General features: G+C 44.9%; 1 protein-coding gene across 1 annotated transcript in view; it reads left to right on the top strand.

Moving 5' to 3' along the window:
* The window catches only part of LOC136608658 (oocyte zinc finger protein XlCOF29-like), a 354,481-nt gene that overhangs the window by 74,730 nt on the left and 263,053 nt on the right, over window positions 1–16,698 (top strand). The gene's annotated exons all lie outside the window — the stretch shown is intronic.

Below are 16,698 nucleotides of genomic sequence, written 5' to 3'. Positions count from 1 at the left end.
GGGACCCCAGATGGAACAGCCATTTGTCCTGCTTTTAGGATGTGTGGTCACCATTAAACTGATTACCAGCTGGGGTGCCGCACTCAGCGGTGCCGCAGCCGGATGCACACACTGACGGCAATGTGTGCATCCGGAATCTTCGTCCCCTCCTCCCCTCACCTCTCCTCCTTGGTTCCACAAGAGGACAGGAAACAGCAGGCATCTGGGCGAACACACTTCCGGCCACAGCAGCGAGAGAAGAGGAGCAGCGGCTCTATGAAGATCAGGAGAATGGTAAGTATATGGGTTTCAGGTGGGGGTTCTGTTACTACTAGAGCTACTGTGGGGGTCACTGTTACTACTGGGGTCAATGTAGGGGATACTATTAGTAATAGTGTTTCCCATATCAGCCCCAGTAGCAATAGTATTATTACTGAGGCCACTGTGGGGGTCACTATTACTACTGAGGCCACTGTGGGGGACACTATTACTACTGAGACCATTGTGGGGGACCACTATAACTACTGAGTCCACTGTGGGGGTCACTATCACTATTAAGTCCACTGTGGGGGACACTATTACTTCTAAGGCCCCTGTGGGGAGGTCGCTATTACTACTGAGTCCACTGTAGGGGGTCACTATTACTACTGGGGCTACTGTGGGGGTAACTTTTACTACTGAGTCCACTGGTGTCCATTCACCCTGTATTACGATCCGCTGCAGCGCACGCGTAATACGCAGTGAAAACATGGTCGTGGACATGAGTCCTAAGGGTGGTTTCATAGGTGTACCGTTGGGGGTCGCTGTGGCCGCAGTTGCAACCTGGCCACTGCCCTGAGGGGGCCCAGAGGGCAACCTCTGCCACATGCATATGCACATTCAGTGCATTGCTTGCTGGTCACTCTGTCTGCAGCACAGCACCGATCACACGGCAGACAGTGCAGCCAGCCTGAGAAGAAACAGAGTAGAGCAGGGAAGAGGAGGAGGGAGGCAGCCACATGGGCCGGCAGGGATTTGAGCACAGTGATGATGTCATCATCTACAGCCCTTGCCTCCTGCTGGATGGAGGCTGCTGCATCTACCTGTCCTGCTTCTATCACATTGAAAAGTGGTCCGGGCCCCTGGGTATCTGTATATGTGTGTGCGTGTATCTATCTCCTATCTATCTCTATCTCATATCAATCTATCTCCTTTCTATCTATCTATCTATCTATCTATCTATCTATCTATCTATCTATCTATCTATCTATCTATCTATCTATCTCCTATCTATCTATCTATCTAGCTATCTATCTATCTATCTCATATCTGTCTATACATGGTATCTATCTTTGTATCTGTCTATCTATCTCTCTATCTAACTATTTATCTATCTCATATTTTTCAATCTATTTACCTTTCTCATATTTATCTATCTATTTATACGTCTCCTTTCTATGGTATCTAGCTATCTATTTATTTATCTGTTTCCTATCTATCTATCTATCTATCTATCTATTATCTATCTATCTCATATCTATCTATCTCACTATCTATCTCATATCTATCTATCTATGTCATATCTATCTATCTCTCTCTCATATCTATCTATCTATCTATCTATCTATCTATCTATCTATCTATCTATCTATCTATCTATCTATCTATCTATCTATCTATCTATCTATCTATCACCTCCTATAAGCACCATAAACTATGTTATGGTACTTATATGACAGGTCCTGCTGAGGCGGCGGGTGTTGTTTTTATACTTACTGGGGTCCCACTTTTGTACTGTCACCCCAGGAAGCCAGTATGACTCTTCATCCAGTCCGTGTGCTCCCATAAGGAACAGTGGAGTGCCTGCGGATGGACTACATTTAAAGAGTCGCGCTGATCAACAGAGCGCCAGCTCCCTTGGGTGCCAGCGCTGGGAGGAGACACCCGGTAAGTTAAAAAAAAGTATAGTAAATGGACTCAGCAGTACCCGTCCTGTGAGCTCCATAACTTATAGGGGGTGACGGGTTACTTACTGGTATGATTGTCGAAGACTGTAACAAGTGGGTGGTGGGGGGCAGACTTTATTACTGGGGGACCTTCTGCTATTTTAGCCTCTAATTAAAGCTGGACAAATTGTTTTGATCTTCACTAACTACCCTGTTTCCCTGAAAATAAGACATATCATGATTTTCCAGAATTTTTAAGGATGCAAAATGATTTTTCAGGCTTTTTGAGGATGCTTGAAATATAAGCCCTACTATAAAATTAAGCCCTGCTAACAGTTAATTAAAAAAGTCAATTTAAATAGTGTCCAGGCAGCTATACGTGTAAAAAAGTTAAACCTTTTTGAACAAAAATTAATATAAGACACTGTCTTATTTTCGGAGAAACACGGTAGTTGGTTATCAGCATATCTTATGGCCAGACGATGGCGCAAGTGCATGATTACAGAGGGGGATTTGAACACAATAGAAATACTGATAGTTCCCATCACACTGACCACCCGCTACAGCAGAAGGCCCTCCATCTCCGGACTCCGCGGGTCACCAACTTCCAGCCCGTAAGCTTAGCTCATAAGGCTAGAATTAGGTGCCAATCTCCAAGTGCCCTTCATTTTCAGCATTTGTACTGGGCAGAATCACGCGCTTGATCATGTTGGGACTTATTCACATGAGCAGTTTTCACATCTGTGCGCTGTCCTTATCTGCATCGGACCCACACTGACCCGTATAGGCAATGGGACAATCTTGACGTGTGTTTCTTGCTGCCCTTGTATGTCCTGGGTCAACTTCTTGGAAGGAAATCCCAGAAAGCAGCAATGAACTTACCAATGTACTAATACAGGAGGGCAGGTAGAAGCACCACTGCGAAAATCGCAGCCTGTCCTGTCTTTCTGCGCTTAGCGCTTTTTTCTCTCACCCATGTTTCCCCACGGAGTGTCTGCTTTAGCGCATGGCAACGCACGAACTTACGATGTTCATGCGATGCGTTTTTAACATTAGACACTCCTGTTGTTTATAGCGCAGCCTGAAAAAGCTTCGTTGGCGCTCAAAAATGACGTGAGCAAAAGTGTGATTTTGCAGCGATTTATCTTGTGCTGATATCGCGATCGCCAGTGTGAAGGAGCCCTAAGGCGTAAAAAAATCGTGTGAGATTTGTGCGTTGCGAGAACCCCTTTCTTTTGGGCAGGGATTGGTTTATCCAGCTCTGCATTGATTGGCTGAGCAGTGTTTGAAGAACCAATCACGTTGTGGAGGCGGAATTTCTGAATTGGTCAATCAATGCTGCGGCTCAGCCAATTCATAAATCCCACCTCCACAACGCACTGGTGTTGATTGGTCCATCTGGTGCTACTCAGCCAACCAATGCAGCGCTGGATTAACCAATCACAGCCATCGCATTGGTTCATCAAGCGCTGCATTGATTGGCTGAGCAACGCTAGATGAATCCCGTGACCAGGAAGTGATCTTCTGTTGGCGGCTGAGGACTGCAGGATGCGCGGTCAGGCATCATCACGCGTCATCGGCGCGGAGTTTAACTTCAGCTCCCATCTGCCCTCAGGCTGGAAGCCATTATTATTAACTGCTGTGCACATAAAATCTGACGGAAGAATTGCGCGGCCTTGCGATCTGCGCTTGTACAAACAGAAGACAAACCCCAAGACTAAATAACCCGTGGTACATCCTGCCCGCGATCATACGAATGCGACGGACAGCGTGTGCCCATAAACTCCAAGACAATGATGATTAATTTCCGCACGGCTGGAAGCTGTCAGGCTGTGCGCCATGTGTGACCACAAGAGGGCGACAAACACACACAGTAATACCGGGACCTGATAATGAGCGCAAGAAGTCGCTGCTTGCAATCCAAAATCACCATTCATGGGGGTCATTTGTCAAAAGTAGAAGTTCTGCGTCGGGGGAAATGGGGGAAAAAAAATGAAAAATATACAGCAAAGTCACTGATTTGTCAGTCCGGTGGGGGTCATTTGAAGACGGGGCGCGATACACTTCTGCCGCGCTCACACCAAAGTATTTGGCCCGCTCCACTGTGTATTTATGTGCGCAAATACTCTGTGCGTTCACGCATACAAGTCAATACGCAGAAAATCACATTGATTTTGTGCGTATATGTGCCCCGAATACACACATTTTCGGCATATGTTGCGTGCGTTTACGTAAATACTGCAAGAGCCCATTGATTTCACTGGGGTCTCATGCTGCAAAATGCGCACAAAAAAGAACATGTTGCATACTTTTTCATGTGATCACTGATTACGCGAAAAAAATGCGCTCATGCGAATTAACCAAAATTTTCCGTGCGCAGTGCGGCCGTGTGAACTAACCCAGACTCTGCAAACTGGAGCACATTCATCACTGCGTTTGCACGTAAGTTGCGCCGCTTCTGTGTAAATGCATTTAAACAAATTTACGATTAATTTGCGCAAAAAAACAACAGATGTTTCGCTACTCCCTTCATTCGACAAAAGTGCCTAGGAAGGGGCGTGGCTCGCTGCTTTACCGGGATGTTGGGATATTTATGATGTATTTTTGGGGTCCTTTCACGCGGGACAGAATAGGCCGCACGACAAGCCGCGGTAAATTCTGCACTAAAATCCGCAGGCTACCTGCAAATTTTAATGCAGGTTTGAAAATGGCGTAAAACCTGCCTACAATTCTACATCAAAATCTGCAGTAAGCTTGCGAATTTTGGTGTGGAGTTCCGCCGCTGTGGATTTGGAGGCGTCCTGCGACGTAATTCCGTCACGTGTGAAAGGTCCCTTTAAAAAGTTTCAAAATTTGTTGCAATCTGCCTCCAGTAACTCCACACTTCAAGATAGACTTAACCCCTTCCCCCCCAGAACATACAGTATATATATATGTATGGTGGGGGGTCTGCAAAAATCTGTATATTTAGGTCACATGAACGGCACGAGCTCCACAGTGGGAAACGGATTTGGCTGACAACCAGACTCAAACTGCATGGAGTTAATAAAGGGAGGGGGCTCCCTCCGTGGTGTTACTGGCCCTCTGTCATGGCAATCAGAGGTCTAACAGTGGCCTCTGGGTCTGCCATGACCTCTAATGTAAAAGAATGGCGATAATACACTGCAGTAAAGAAGTACTGCAGAGAGAATTTTTGGCAGGGGTGTAGTGAGATAAAAATTTTTGACCAGGTGTGCCGAATCAGGTCAGAAATCACAGATCTGAGCAATCGCAGGTTTGCAGGTTCAAGTTCTCCAAAGGGAATTAAAAAAGGTGAAAAAATAGAAATTGTAAAAAAAAATGTCTGCAAAAAAACCTATTTGTGCTCGTTAACCTTTTTCTGTTTGAAAAAAAATAAGTAAAAAAGCCCCATGTTTGGTATCGTGTAAATATGCGCACAAATCGGCCCGTGTGAATGAGCCTCAGTGTAGTGAGCAACAGGAGGATGGATGATGTAAAGGGTCTTGTAACGGGGGACGGGCACCCTGTGCAGTGGCGCTCTGCGCTAGTTTGTCGAAGGTGTCTGAGGGATGACATTCACACCTACGGGTCGGTTGAGTCCGCAGTGACACGGCGCTCGGTACATGAGGCTGCGGAGACGGGCGCACTGCGGGCCTTGCAGGAAATAGTACGAAGCTCGATGTGAAGTGTTGAGAGGTGGAGAGCCTCGTAGCCGCAAGAAAAGTGAGGGGATGTACCCGGCGCCAATGCTGCACTGAATCCACAAGCCGCGGAGCTCGGAGAATGTAGTATGGAGATATATATTAGCGCTCCTTCGCATGGGAGTATGCGCAAAAACTCATGCCTCAGCGCAACATACTTGCACTATGAGGGCTCACACGAGCACAGAGAATACAACCCATTGTTTTCAAGGTGCATTCTCACCTTCGCTTTTGCGTCGGATTTCGTGCGCACAAACCCCCCTCCTGCAATATGCTATATTTTGGCGCACCATAGGAGTCTGGGGGGGCGCAATGAATTGCACAGGGAATTCAACACATCGAGGACTAATTAAGGCTTTGCAGCCTTTAAAATCATCGCGGTGTGTCCCACGCCAATGAGAACAGTCCCTGGCAACGCAAAAGATCCAGTAATAAGCGCAGATATGCGTGCGATACTCTGCAAAAAGATGCACTAACGCGAACGTTTTTGCGCTTAAGGAGCCCTGAATGAGGTTGATGCCCATGCAAGGCCTGTTGATACAGCGCACAACTCTCCTCCGCCCCCGCCCTGATTTAAGAGGATATTTGGCCTACTGGGGTTCAGATGTTTTCTTTTTCCAGCAGAATTGCGCAGAGCATTGTGCATTCGCACGCGCATTAGGCGCACATTTGCTCTTCTCCCATACAGTTCAAATGGGCGCAAAATAGAACATGTCCTATCTATTTGTGTGCGAGAGAAACGCGCATGCAAAAACGGGAAACACCGTATGTACGAACCCGTCGATAACAATGAGTTCTATTCTCTGCGTATTGCGCGCACACATTTTGTATGTGCAAATACGCAAATGTGAGGGGCGTATTTGTGACTTACGTAAATTTAACCAAAACATTTAAATTGCCCTCCTGCGGAGCGACAGAAAACTATCTTTGTTACTTAACGTTTGTATAAAGAAAAAAAACATCTACTTCCGCCTGTCGCCACTGCGCCAAACACAACGCCGCTTCACAGGTTACTATAGGAAGAACGTAAAATAAAAAGCAGGAAATGCAAAAAAAAACAAGGAGCGAGAAAACTGCGGGAAAGTAGGAAGAACATAGAATGAGATTTGCCTAGAAAAGCGCACTTGCCCGTGCGATTACAGCCTAAAAGGTACGTTTTGGCGCAGTTAGCGTAAAGCAGGGGGGATGAAAGTGGAACAACTGCTCACGATCACTACAATGGCGTTATGTCACCTACTGCGCGCCGGAGTAAAGCAGAGGCGGCTAATGATAGTTGTACACGGGACAAGAACTGCGCAACTCTCGTTTCCCCGAGCGGACGAGGTGGTGATGTCATCACCAGATCGGTGGTGATGTCATCACCAGGTCGTTCGCGTTCGGGCCTCCTGTTTAGGCTGCATGATTCTCGTGGCTCACTGAACAATCAGTGTTAAAACTGCATGAGCCGACGCTGATATTTATGGCGGCTAATGAAAACCGCATGATTCTCGTTCGCCGTTGGCTCGCGTTTCAACTGAACGCTAATCATTCAGACTAAACGCAGCCTTGGGATTGCTGTGCGGTCCGCTGCTCGGTAGAACATCAATGCCTTCACAACGCGCTTCATCTTAGGCATTCTGTACCTACTGTACTTATATGTCACTTAAAGTGACAGTACATTCGTTTTTTCACGTCGCGACTAGTTTGCTCACCTAACTGCTGTTTATACAGCAGAGAAAACATTGGACGATCTGTAATTAACGCCTTCTGTATAACAATGCACAAAGTGGCCGTGTTGACTTACAGCGTAACGGCGTGTGCCTATAAACCAGCAGACAATGAGAACCGCAGAGGCTCCCAAGTCTCTGTTTGTCTTCTGTTCTTTCCATTGTCCCCAGTTACTGTTCTCCGGGCTGGATGAGAGCGCACTACCACATCCTCCCACTAGAGGGAGATAAGCAACCAACAATCCTGCACAGCGAGGGGTCAGCGGTCTGTGAGTGTCCGGCTGTCCTCACACTACACTTCCTCCTATTCTGAAAGTGCGGTGAACGTTTCTCCAACTATTAGACCAGCTTCTCATGGGTGAATTTGCGCGTGCAATAAACAGAGATTTCAATGGGTTCTTTCACATTTCCGTATTTCGCGCACGCATTTCAGTCGCACATGGAAAAAAATTAGGACGTGCTCTGTTTTCCTGCATATTTGCACACCGATGGTCTCCATAGAAGTCAATAGGGATGTGCAAATGTTCGCGCAATACGCAAGGGGATGGGTGAAACTCGTCTGAAACTCATTATGACTAATTAGCCATTTCAATCGTCTTTGTTTGCCGCACGGAAATGAACATGTCTTGCGGGCAGAAAATGTACAGTAAAATATGACGATGCAAGCGCAAAAAAAGCATCATGCGTTCCGCAAAATCGCTGCACTCAAGCGCGTACAAGTACACGTAGGCTCATGTGAAGGCCGGGCTCACAGGACCGTATGATTACTGTGTGTTACATGTGCGCTGTACGCTCGCGTGATACATGGTAACTTGCAATTACATTGTCTTACATAGTTCCGCTTACATTAGTTGGTAGGAATTGCGTAGTACGCGAGCGCAGAAAAGAAAGCGGCATGTTCTCGTTTGCCGCTTATAAACACGCGTGAGAGCCCATTGCTCTCTGTGGATGCGTATATACGCACACCCATACGCTATGTAATTGCGTATGGGTGGCGTGTATGTGCGCAATTGCGAAGCAACAGAGTGGGAAATATTAAACAAACCCAGGTGGACTGAGCATGAGATCCGCTGTCAATGTCACTGCCGTGCGGGTGCTGCGAAGTGGGCGACGATCTTCATAACCGCACTGCAGTCTAAAAAACAGGACGCGGGAGGTGCGCAAATGTACAAACAATATGCAAGGGGATGCATGAAACGCTGCACAATTCCATGAAAATAAGAACACATCTGGAACATTTGAATTATTACGTGTTCGTCTGCTGCGCGAAAATGAATATGCCCTGCATGTGCAAAAAGTGCGGTAAAAGAGGCTGATATGCACACAAAAAGCCTCGTACATAGAGGACATATGTTGCGCTGAGGCGTGCTCAAAAGCACATGGAGGAGCCCTGAGATTAGGGCATCCTTGGGGGCTCCTTCACACTGACATATTTGCACACGTATTTGCACACAAATGAATAGCTAAGGGCTATGTGTGATTGGCTGAGCGCTCAGCCAATAGCTAAGCAGTAGCTGCTATTGGCTGAGACCTCAGCAAATCTGCACAGCCCTTTCAGGAGGCGGGGATTTTTAAATCCCCGACTGCTGAAAGAGCTTCATAGCAGTGCCGGGGAGCCAGCAGGAGGACGCGGCAGACAGCAGGAGAGGTGAGTAATACATTTTTTTATTTTTTCAAACTTATTGATGATTATTGGGGAAGGGTTTATATTTCAAGCCCTTCCCCGATAATCATTCTGCGGGGCTTGGCTGAAACCATTGATTTCAATGGGATCAGCAGCAGTGCCGATCCCATTGAAAGCAATGGTCTAGAATGCCGCGGACTTCTGCCACAGCTGTGACAGCTGTGGCAGAGGATTCCTTCATCCTCACGGCATTCTCCCTATGCTTTCAATGGGGCTAGCGCTGCTGCCGCTGGCCCCATTGAAACCACTTGCGATATGCCGGTTCTATATCGGCCTCTTTCTTGCGCTGCGATGCGAGATTTTTCTCGTGCTCTCGCAGCGCAAGAAAGAAAATATCGCCAGTGGGTGGGAGCCCTAAGAGCTGCTCTATAGGAGTCTGTTGGAGGTGCACTAATCTGCTCCCTAATGCACAATACGCTGCACAAGTTCACTGGAAAAAGAACAGGTCTGGACTTCGTTAGGCTAAATAGTCTGTTAATTCACAGTCCGGGGGGGTCTGGCTCCCATGTAAACATGCCTGCGTGCGCAAAAAAAGTGCATTAACATGCACCAATACGTGCGCAACAGCACCTCATTCACAGGGCAAATGCGCTATGCTGCGGGGTGCACAGTGGCACATATGGCCATTAGAAGCCGCCCCAAAGGGTCCTTTTACAAAAAACGATTCGTTTGAACAAGTGAATGATATCAGAGTTCGCTCATTCGCTCTCGCACAGCCGGTTTATACAGCAGATACGTCGTTGGCTCGCTCACACGAGAAAGTCTTCAGTTGTTCACTTTCGCTGAGTCAGTAAATCAGAATGACTGAACGATCAGTGAACGAGCCGACGGCGATATTTAGTCCTGCATGAAATGAATGACGAACATAAGGTGGTGTGTCGCTCGGCGTTCGGTCGCTGGCTGCGTTTACACTGAATGATTATTATTTACTTTTGCTTATTAAAACCATTTTTTGAACTATATTTTTACGTCTAAAAGGGCTTTAAGCATGAGATGCGGATCCTAATAGACGACCCTCTTTATTAATTCAACAGACCCCTGTGCTCCTAAGTTGCTGCACCACCATGCCTCACAAATGCTTCTAGGTCCATTGTATAAACAGGGCAACAATGTAATCAGATCTCCACCACATAGGGCATCCAGACCACCAGACATTTCCCATACTGTCAGGCCCCCCACCAGATCCTTCAGGCTGCCAGGCTTCCTGAATTAACATTATGCCTATGATACCAGAGCACCATCCCACCCTCCGCACCACCAGGCCCTCCGTATCACCAGACCTTCCACACCATCAGACCCCCCATGCTGTAAAGCGTCCCATCCCACCAGATCCTTTATGCTGCAAGGCTTCCTGAATTAACATTACACCCATGGTACCAGAGCCCCACTCAACCCTTCACACCACCAGGCCCTCCGCACCACCAGACTCTCTGCACCACCGGGCCCTACACACCACCAAACCCCCCATGCTGTAAAATGTACTATCCCACCAGATCCTTTATGCTGCAAGGCTTCCTGAATTAACATTACACCCATGGTACCAGAGCCCCACCCAACCCTTCACACCACCAGACTCTCTGCATCACCAGGCCCTCCTTATCACCAGGCCCTCCGCACCACCAGACCCACGGCACCACCAGAACCTCGGCACCACCAGGCCCTGGGCACCACCAGACCCTCTGCACCCCCAGGCCCTCCACACCACCGGGCCCTCTGCACCACCAACCCCCCTTCCCCTCCGCTGTAAAACTTCCCGTCCCACCAGGTCCCTCATGCTGTCAGCCTTCTAGAATGAGCAGTACACCCATGTTGTAAGGGTGGTAGACATCACAAGGTCCGGTATATGATGCGGACCCTGGTCTACAAAATATAGCGTTTTATTATGACTTGTAACGACAAGTAGATATGCTTGTACAATATAAGCAAAAGGTTGATAGCTGTATTACAACACTTTATTGTTCAATGATGAGGCCTGACTGTCACTACCGAATGATTGACACGATACAGTAAACAACGCACAGCTGATGCACACCTTACAGAAGATTAGCCATACAACAGGAACGTTACAGCGAATGAGGGACAGGTCAGTAAAAATCATGACTTTCTGTATCCCATCAATATTTAATAGAAAGGGTTTCCAAGAAGCCGCCGCAGAACAAGAGAATAGTTTAGTTCCTTTCTTCACAATGTTCCAACCATGTCCAAGTCCTTATCTAGCAGGCCTGCTTACGATTTACCTCTCATTGTTCGTTTTGCCAAGGTACTTTCCTCACTTATGAGATCCAGCATGCTCCTCACAGTGATGGGGGTACAGAGTTTTCCAATGTCCGTCGCCGGTCTCCAAAGCTTTCAACTGTAGAAGAAAAGGATTAATCTCAGTAATGGCTCCCACCAGATCCTTCTGGCGGTGGCCTTTGTAAACTCCTGCAGCAGTACAGTCCCAGCAAACCTTCACAGCTCAGCGCTGCTCCGGACAAAGCCCAAATCACAGAAGATCCCTTTAAAACTTATAATATTTTATTTTGATACCTTAAAAAACATACACACGTTGGGCTCAATCATCAATTGATGAAAGGACAAAGACAAGACAACAAATAAAACACATGTGCTCATACAGGACAAAGTGCAACCATACACGGGAGGTTTCAAATCGCAGCTGAGTTCGTGCAGATATGATGTGACTGCATGGGTCTGAGATAGCGAATAGCTTCCCAGACGGTCAATATTCGTTTGAATTGTTTCACATATATAGCTGAGATTATCAGGGTGTGGTTATGTGGGATGAAGTCTTACCACCCTGTCTGATCCCAGTCTATTGTTTGAATTTTAGTGAGCACTTCTATTTTTGTTTAATCGGTTCAACTTTATAAAATGGTCAATTAATCAACGACTAGATCAAAATTCAAAGTGTAGGGTTCGATGCATTTCTGTCGGACCTTCGACTTATCAAGAACCGTATGGTCAATGGTCTGTGAGGTATTAATATGTCTGTCTGTATGTCAGTCTGGCAGACATATATAAAACTAGCTGATATACCCGGCTTCGCCCGAGTTAATTTGGTACTGGTGTTTATCTGGTGTTCACACGGAAATCTTATAAAGTCGTGGTTACTTTAGAGATACCGAGGAAAAACATATGTTCACCATTTTGCATGGTTCTTTGCGTTACCCAGGAAACACCACGTGGAGGTAACCATGCGACGTTTCCTTTATATAAAATAAAAAATAAAACTAAAAAGATTTGTGAAAAACAAATAAGAAAACAATTGAATTTTAAAAGGAAATAATAATTCCTCGTTAAAACTAAAAAGGTAGTTTTTTGCTGTAAAATAACAAATATGAATGTAAAATACTAAACTTAGGAATCTAACTCTCATCATAGGTAAGGTTAAAACTTTGCTTAAAAGAAACATTTAAAACTTCACATTTTTCATCAATTTTACAAATAGAAAACAAATAATGGTATTAAGTGGTGAGGGCCTCTTTGTATACTATGTTGGCAGTTTAACCCCCAGGAGCCAGTATGAACAGGTCACTTGGCTGGCCGACTCGGGAACACGCCACATAGAACTGTCCATGAGAGAAACAGCCCCGTCTCACATCTATACCTGCCTTTGTCAGTGACTGCCCCTGCGACTTGTTAATAGTCATGGCAAAGCATAATTTAATGGGAAATTGAAGCCGCTTAAATTCAAAAATGTAGTCTGAAAGGATTATAGGTATCCGTGGAATAAACACTGTTTCACCTTCACCACAGCCTGTGAACACAGTCGCCTCAATAACATTCGTCCGCAGTGTCTTTATTTGCAGCCTTGTTCCATTACACAGTTTTGGAGGGTTCAAATTCCGTAACAACATTATGGGCGCTCCAACCTTGAGGGTAAGATGGTGAGCAGGCATTCCTGGCGGCTCCAGTGTATTAAGAAACTCAACAGGATAGTTGACAGCATCATCACTGTTCAGAACTGAGTCAATCCACTTGTAAACAGTCTCACTTCCACCAAGACGTTCCAACAAACAATGATTTAACTCAGAGGCAGAAGCGTTTGTAGGCGTTAACAATGCTCTTTCTCGTAGCCAAGAGGCAGGTTTCTGTCTGAGGTGTTTAATGTCAGGATATATTTCTGCTATGAGACTCTCTACAGAGTTGACAATAGTACACAGGTTTGGTGGGATCTTAAGGATGCTATGGATGTTGTTAAGATCTCCATTGCCTATTTTTAACAGAAGATCAGCAAATTCGCCGGCATGGATGTCACCCCTCAGATGAACCCTCATATTTGTAGAAAGAGATAATTTTTCTACTTTTGGCCAAAAAAAGGAACTCTTGAGGCAAGCATTGACTTCAACAGCACGAGTACCTCGGGGCATGACAGGTAAAGTTTGCCTGAAGTCTCCTGAGAACAACACTGTGACTCCTCCCATAAGTTTGTTGCTGTTACGGAGATCTCGAAGAGTGCGGTCAACTGCCTCTATTCCGGCTTTATGCGACATTGTACATTCATCCCACACTATAAGTTTACAGTCTTGGAGTACTCGTGCAAGGTCACTCTGCTTCGGAATGCTGCAGACTGGGGCTTCAACTCGATTTAAATTTAATGGTAGCTTGAAGGTGGCGTGTGATGTTTTCCCTCCCTGTAGTAGTGTAGCAGCAATGCCTGAGGATGCTACAGCAATTGCAATGTTTTTTGTACTCCTTACTTTGGCCAACAACAAATTTATCAAATAGGTTTTTCCTGTTCCTCCTGATGCATCCAAAAAGAAGACTTTGTTGGAATTAGACTCAACACTTTGTAGTACTTTATGGTAGACAATCTTTTGGTCATCAGTAAGGCATGCTTCATGTTTTGTCACTGTGTCTTTCAGTATTGCAACATCGTAATTGATTTGCTTCAGATATTCTCAGTTTTCCAAAATGTCATCAGTTCGTATTGCTTCTGGTAAGCTATACTCTTGTAAGGTTCGACCTCCCAAAGACAGAATGATGTCTTCCAGCAAAATCAAGGTCTTGTTATAAATATGCTCTTTATTTTGTATGTTTATTTCTTGATTATGTCTCTGCACTTGCCGCAAGATATCCTCAGAGAAATTGTCTTTGTGAGTCTCCCACAACAGCAATGGCTCAGACACCTGACAAAAGACCACCATGATGGCAAACAATTCCCTCAACCTAACTGCTGAATCAGACAAAGCTGCTTCTTCCAATGTTTTGTTCCAATGACTGTCATCCTCAAGTAAGCCGAGTGACTTACATGCTGACTGGAATGTTAGATGAAGCACACCGTCAACAGTTTTTAGATGACTGAAAGATGTGGGGCCCCGAACCTCATGCAGTAGCAGTCGCAAATGGTAACATTCAGAGTTATTTGGATGCACTGTATAAACTCTACCAAGAACTGTGTCTTTTTTCACTCCTGGATATCCGATAACGCATGTTCCTTGTTTTCTTCGAACAAATCTATCTTTTTTTCATAAATAGAATGAAGGAACTTCGTGGTATAGGAGGGTTCTTGCAAAGCCATCAACCTTACACAGTTCAAAAAATCCTATAAGAGTAGTTTTTGAAGGGGTGTTAATTTTATCTATTGCATTATCTGCAGTAAAATAGACTCTTTGCCCATTTTCCAGATGAACCTCAAGGTGCATTACAGAAGGGAATCTTTCATGGATTTGAAAAGAAAAAATACGCCAAATGGCTTCAGAACTGCTAATATAGCGACCTGTCTGGTATATGTTTATTTCATCACATTCATTCTCCACTGCAACTGTGGCCTGATCACTACCTTTATTCACATACTTGCAAATATATTTAATGGATTTGACAGAATTGCAGTACTCAACATTGATGTGTGCATTAAAGGTGCGGAGAAGAACAGGATTAAAAGGAACTACCCAGCTGTTATCAAGTACCCAAGTCCCTTGAGCCTTCTCAATAGTTACTGTAAACCCACCCTCACTTGGCGATCTTCTTCTGTACTTCGGATACCCATCATCACCAGTCTGGGTCTCACTGAGAAATGGCTTGGGGTACCTCTTGGAGCACTTGCCATCCTTTATGCACTGGGAATGTGTGTTGAAGTTTCCACATGGCCCATGTATCATATTACGTTTAACGATGTTGTACAGAATAGGATCTTCTTTTGGATTTGGTATCTCTGCACAAATTACATTGTCAATCCAGTCTGGTGTTATTGCATTTTCAAGCCATAACAAAATATGAATGTGAGGGAGACCACGTTTCTGCCATTCGACAGAATACATGTAACATCTGGGCTTTCCAAAAAGACTCCCTTTGGTTAACAAACTCATGATCTTTTTAACTTTAAGATGGAAAACTCGACTTGCGATGTCATGACGATGCTGGGGTTTCTGCCTGGGCAGTAGAGCTTCTGTAATTTCTGTCCATTTTGGGTTACACGTAAAGGTAATGAATGAGTCTGGACGGCCATAGTGACGCACATAGGTCATCGCATCCTGGTACGTTCGTGCATGTACCGTGGTCCTCCTGTGAATGACGATGGCAAGATAACAGCCTGGCCCAACTGTCTGATGTCTGCATCATTTTTATCAATGGCGTCTTTGAGGTGAATGTAACTTTCTGCTCTCAATGTTTTCTGGTTATTTCGGATGAAATTTAACCTCTCTGTTTCTATTTTTGCATACATGTCCACCAAAAACTGGCTAAGCAAAGATCTACAGTGGAATATGTGATTTTGTTTATTCTGTCTTATCATTAGACGATACGCATAAAAATTCAAAGCTGAGATTGTTTTGTTAAGTGGCTGTTTCGTGGTAGGATGTACCTGAGGCAGAGATATGGAATAGCCATCTTCTCCATAGCAAAACATAATTGGGTACTGTAAAGCATCATATGATTGATGAATTTCGCTGATTCTATGAAGTTTGCTGTCTGTAGCTTGCAAAACAATATCCCTTTTTTCAAATGTTTGGCCTACTATGACGACTGCAACTTCATTGACTGTAGGTTTGTTAAAACAGCCCTTATGAGCATTTACAGGATTTCTTTCAGCATGAATGACTATTTGAAACTGATCCTTGTCATCACTGGGTAGACTTTCCACTGCAGATTTAAAGTCTTTAATGTAGGGGTTGCAGTCATGAAGCATTCTTTGAAGCGGTCGAATCAAATTAGGATTGACAACAGATGCATTTTTACATCTTATATTAATTTGTTCTTCTTCATCACCGACAAAATAAATTTGTAAAAACGTATGCTGATGTTCAGGAGATGGCAGTAAACTACCTATTAAGTGGTAAACCTGTCCTTGAACTTTGAAGGTAGGCATGAAATTTCCTTCCACAACCTGCTTAGCTCCAAAAGAAGTCATTTGGAAAGCACTGTTGTATTTTCGGATTGAATTTAAAAAGTGTTCACTTTCAGGATGTTCCCCTATGAAATGGGAATTAAGAAGTATGGGTAGGTCTCTAAATGGAGGAAGTTGAACTTTACCACTACAACAGCACATTCCAGGAGTCTCATTTTTCCACTTTAGAGCTTCACAGAAAACACAGTTTCCATACTTCCTATAGTGACAGATCGATCACTTTCATATAAAATATCAGGATCATATGTAAATCCAGAATTTTCCTTTTTACTCCAAACTTGCTTTTTACGCTGAAGTCGTTTTTCATTGTGTGGATCATATCTGGAAACAGCGTCTCGATTAACATGAGGATGAGTCT

Source organism: Eleutherodactylus coqui, chromosome 1, assembly GCF_035609145.1.
Source record: "Eleutherodactylus coqui strain aEleCoq1 chromosome 1, aEleCoq1.hap1, whole genome shotgun sequence".
NCBI classification, from domain to species: Eukaryota; Metazoa; Chordata; class Amphibia; order Anura; family Eleutherodactylidae; genus Eleutherodactylus; species Eleutherodactylus coqui.
The sequence above is the reverse complement of the archived record's forward strand: the minus strand, read 5'-3'. Positions and strand labels throughout refer to the sequence as shown.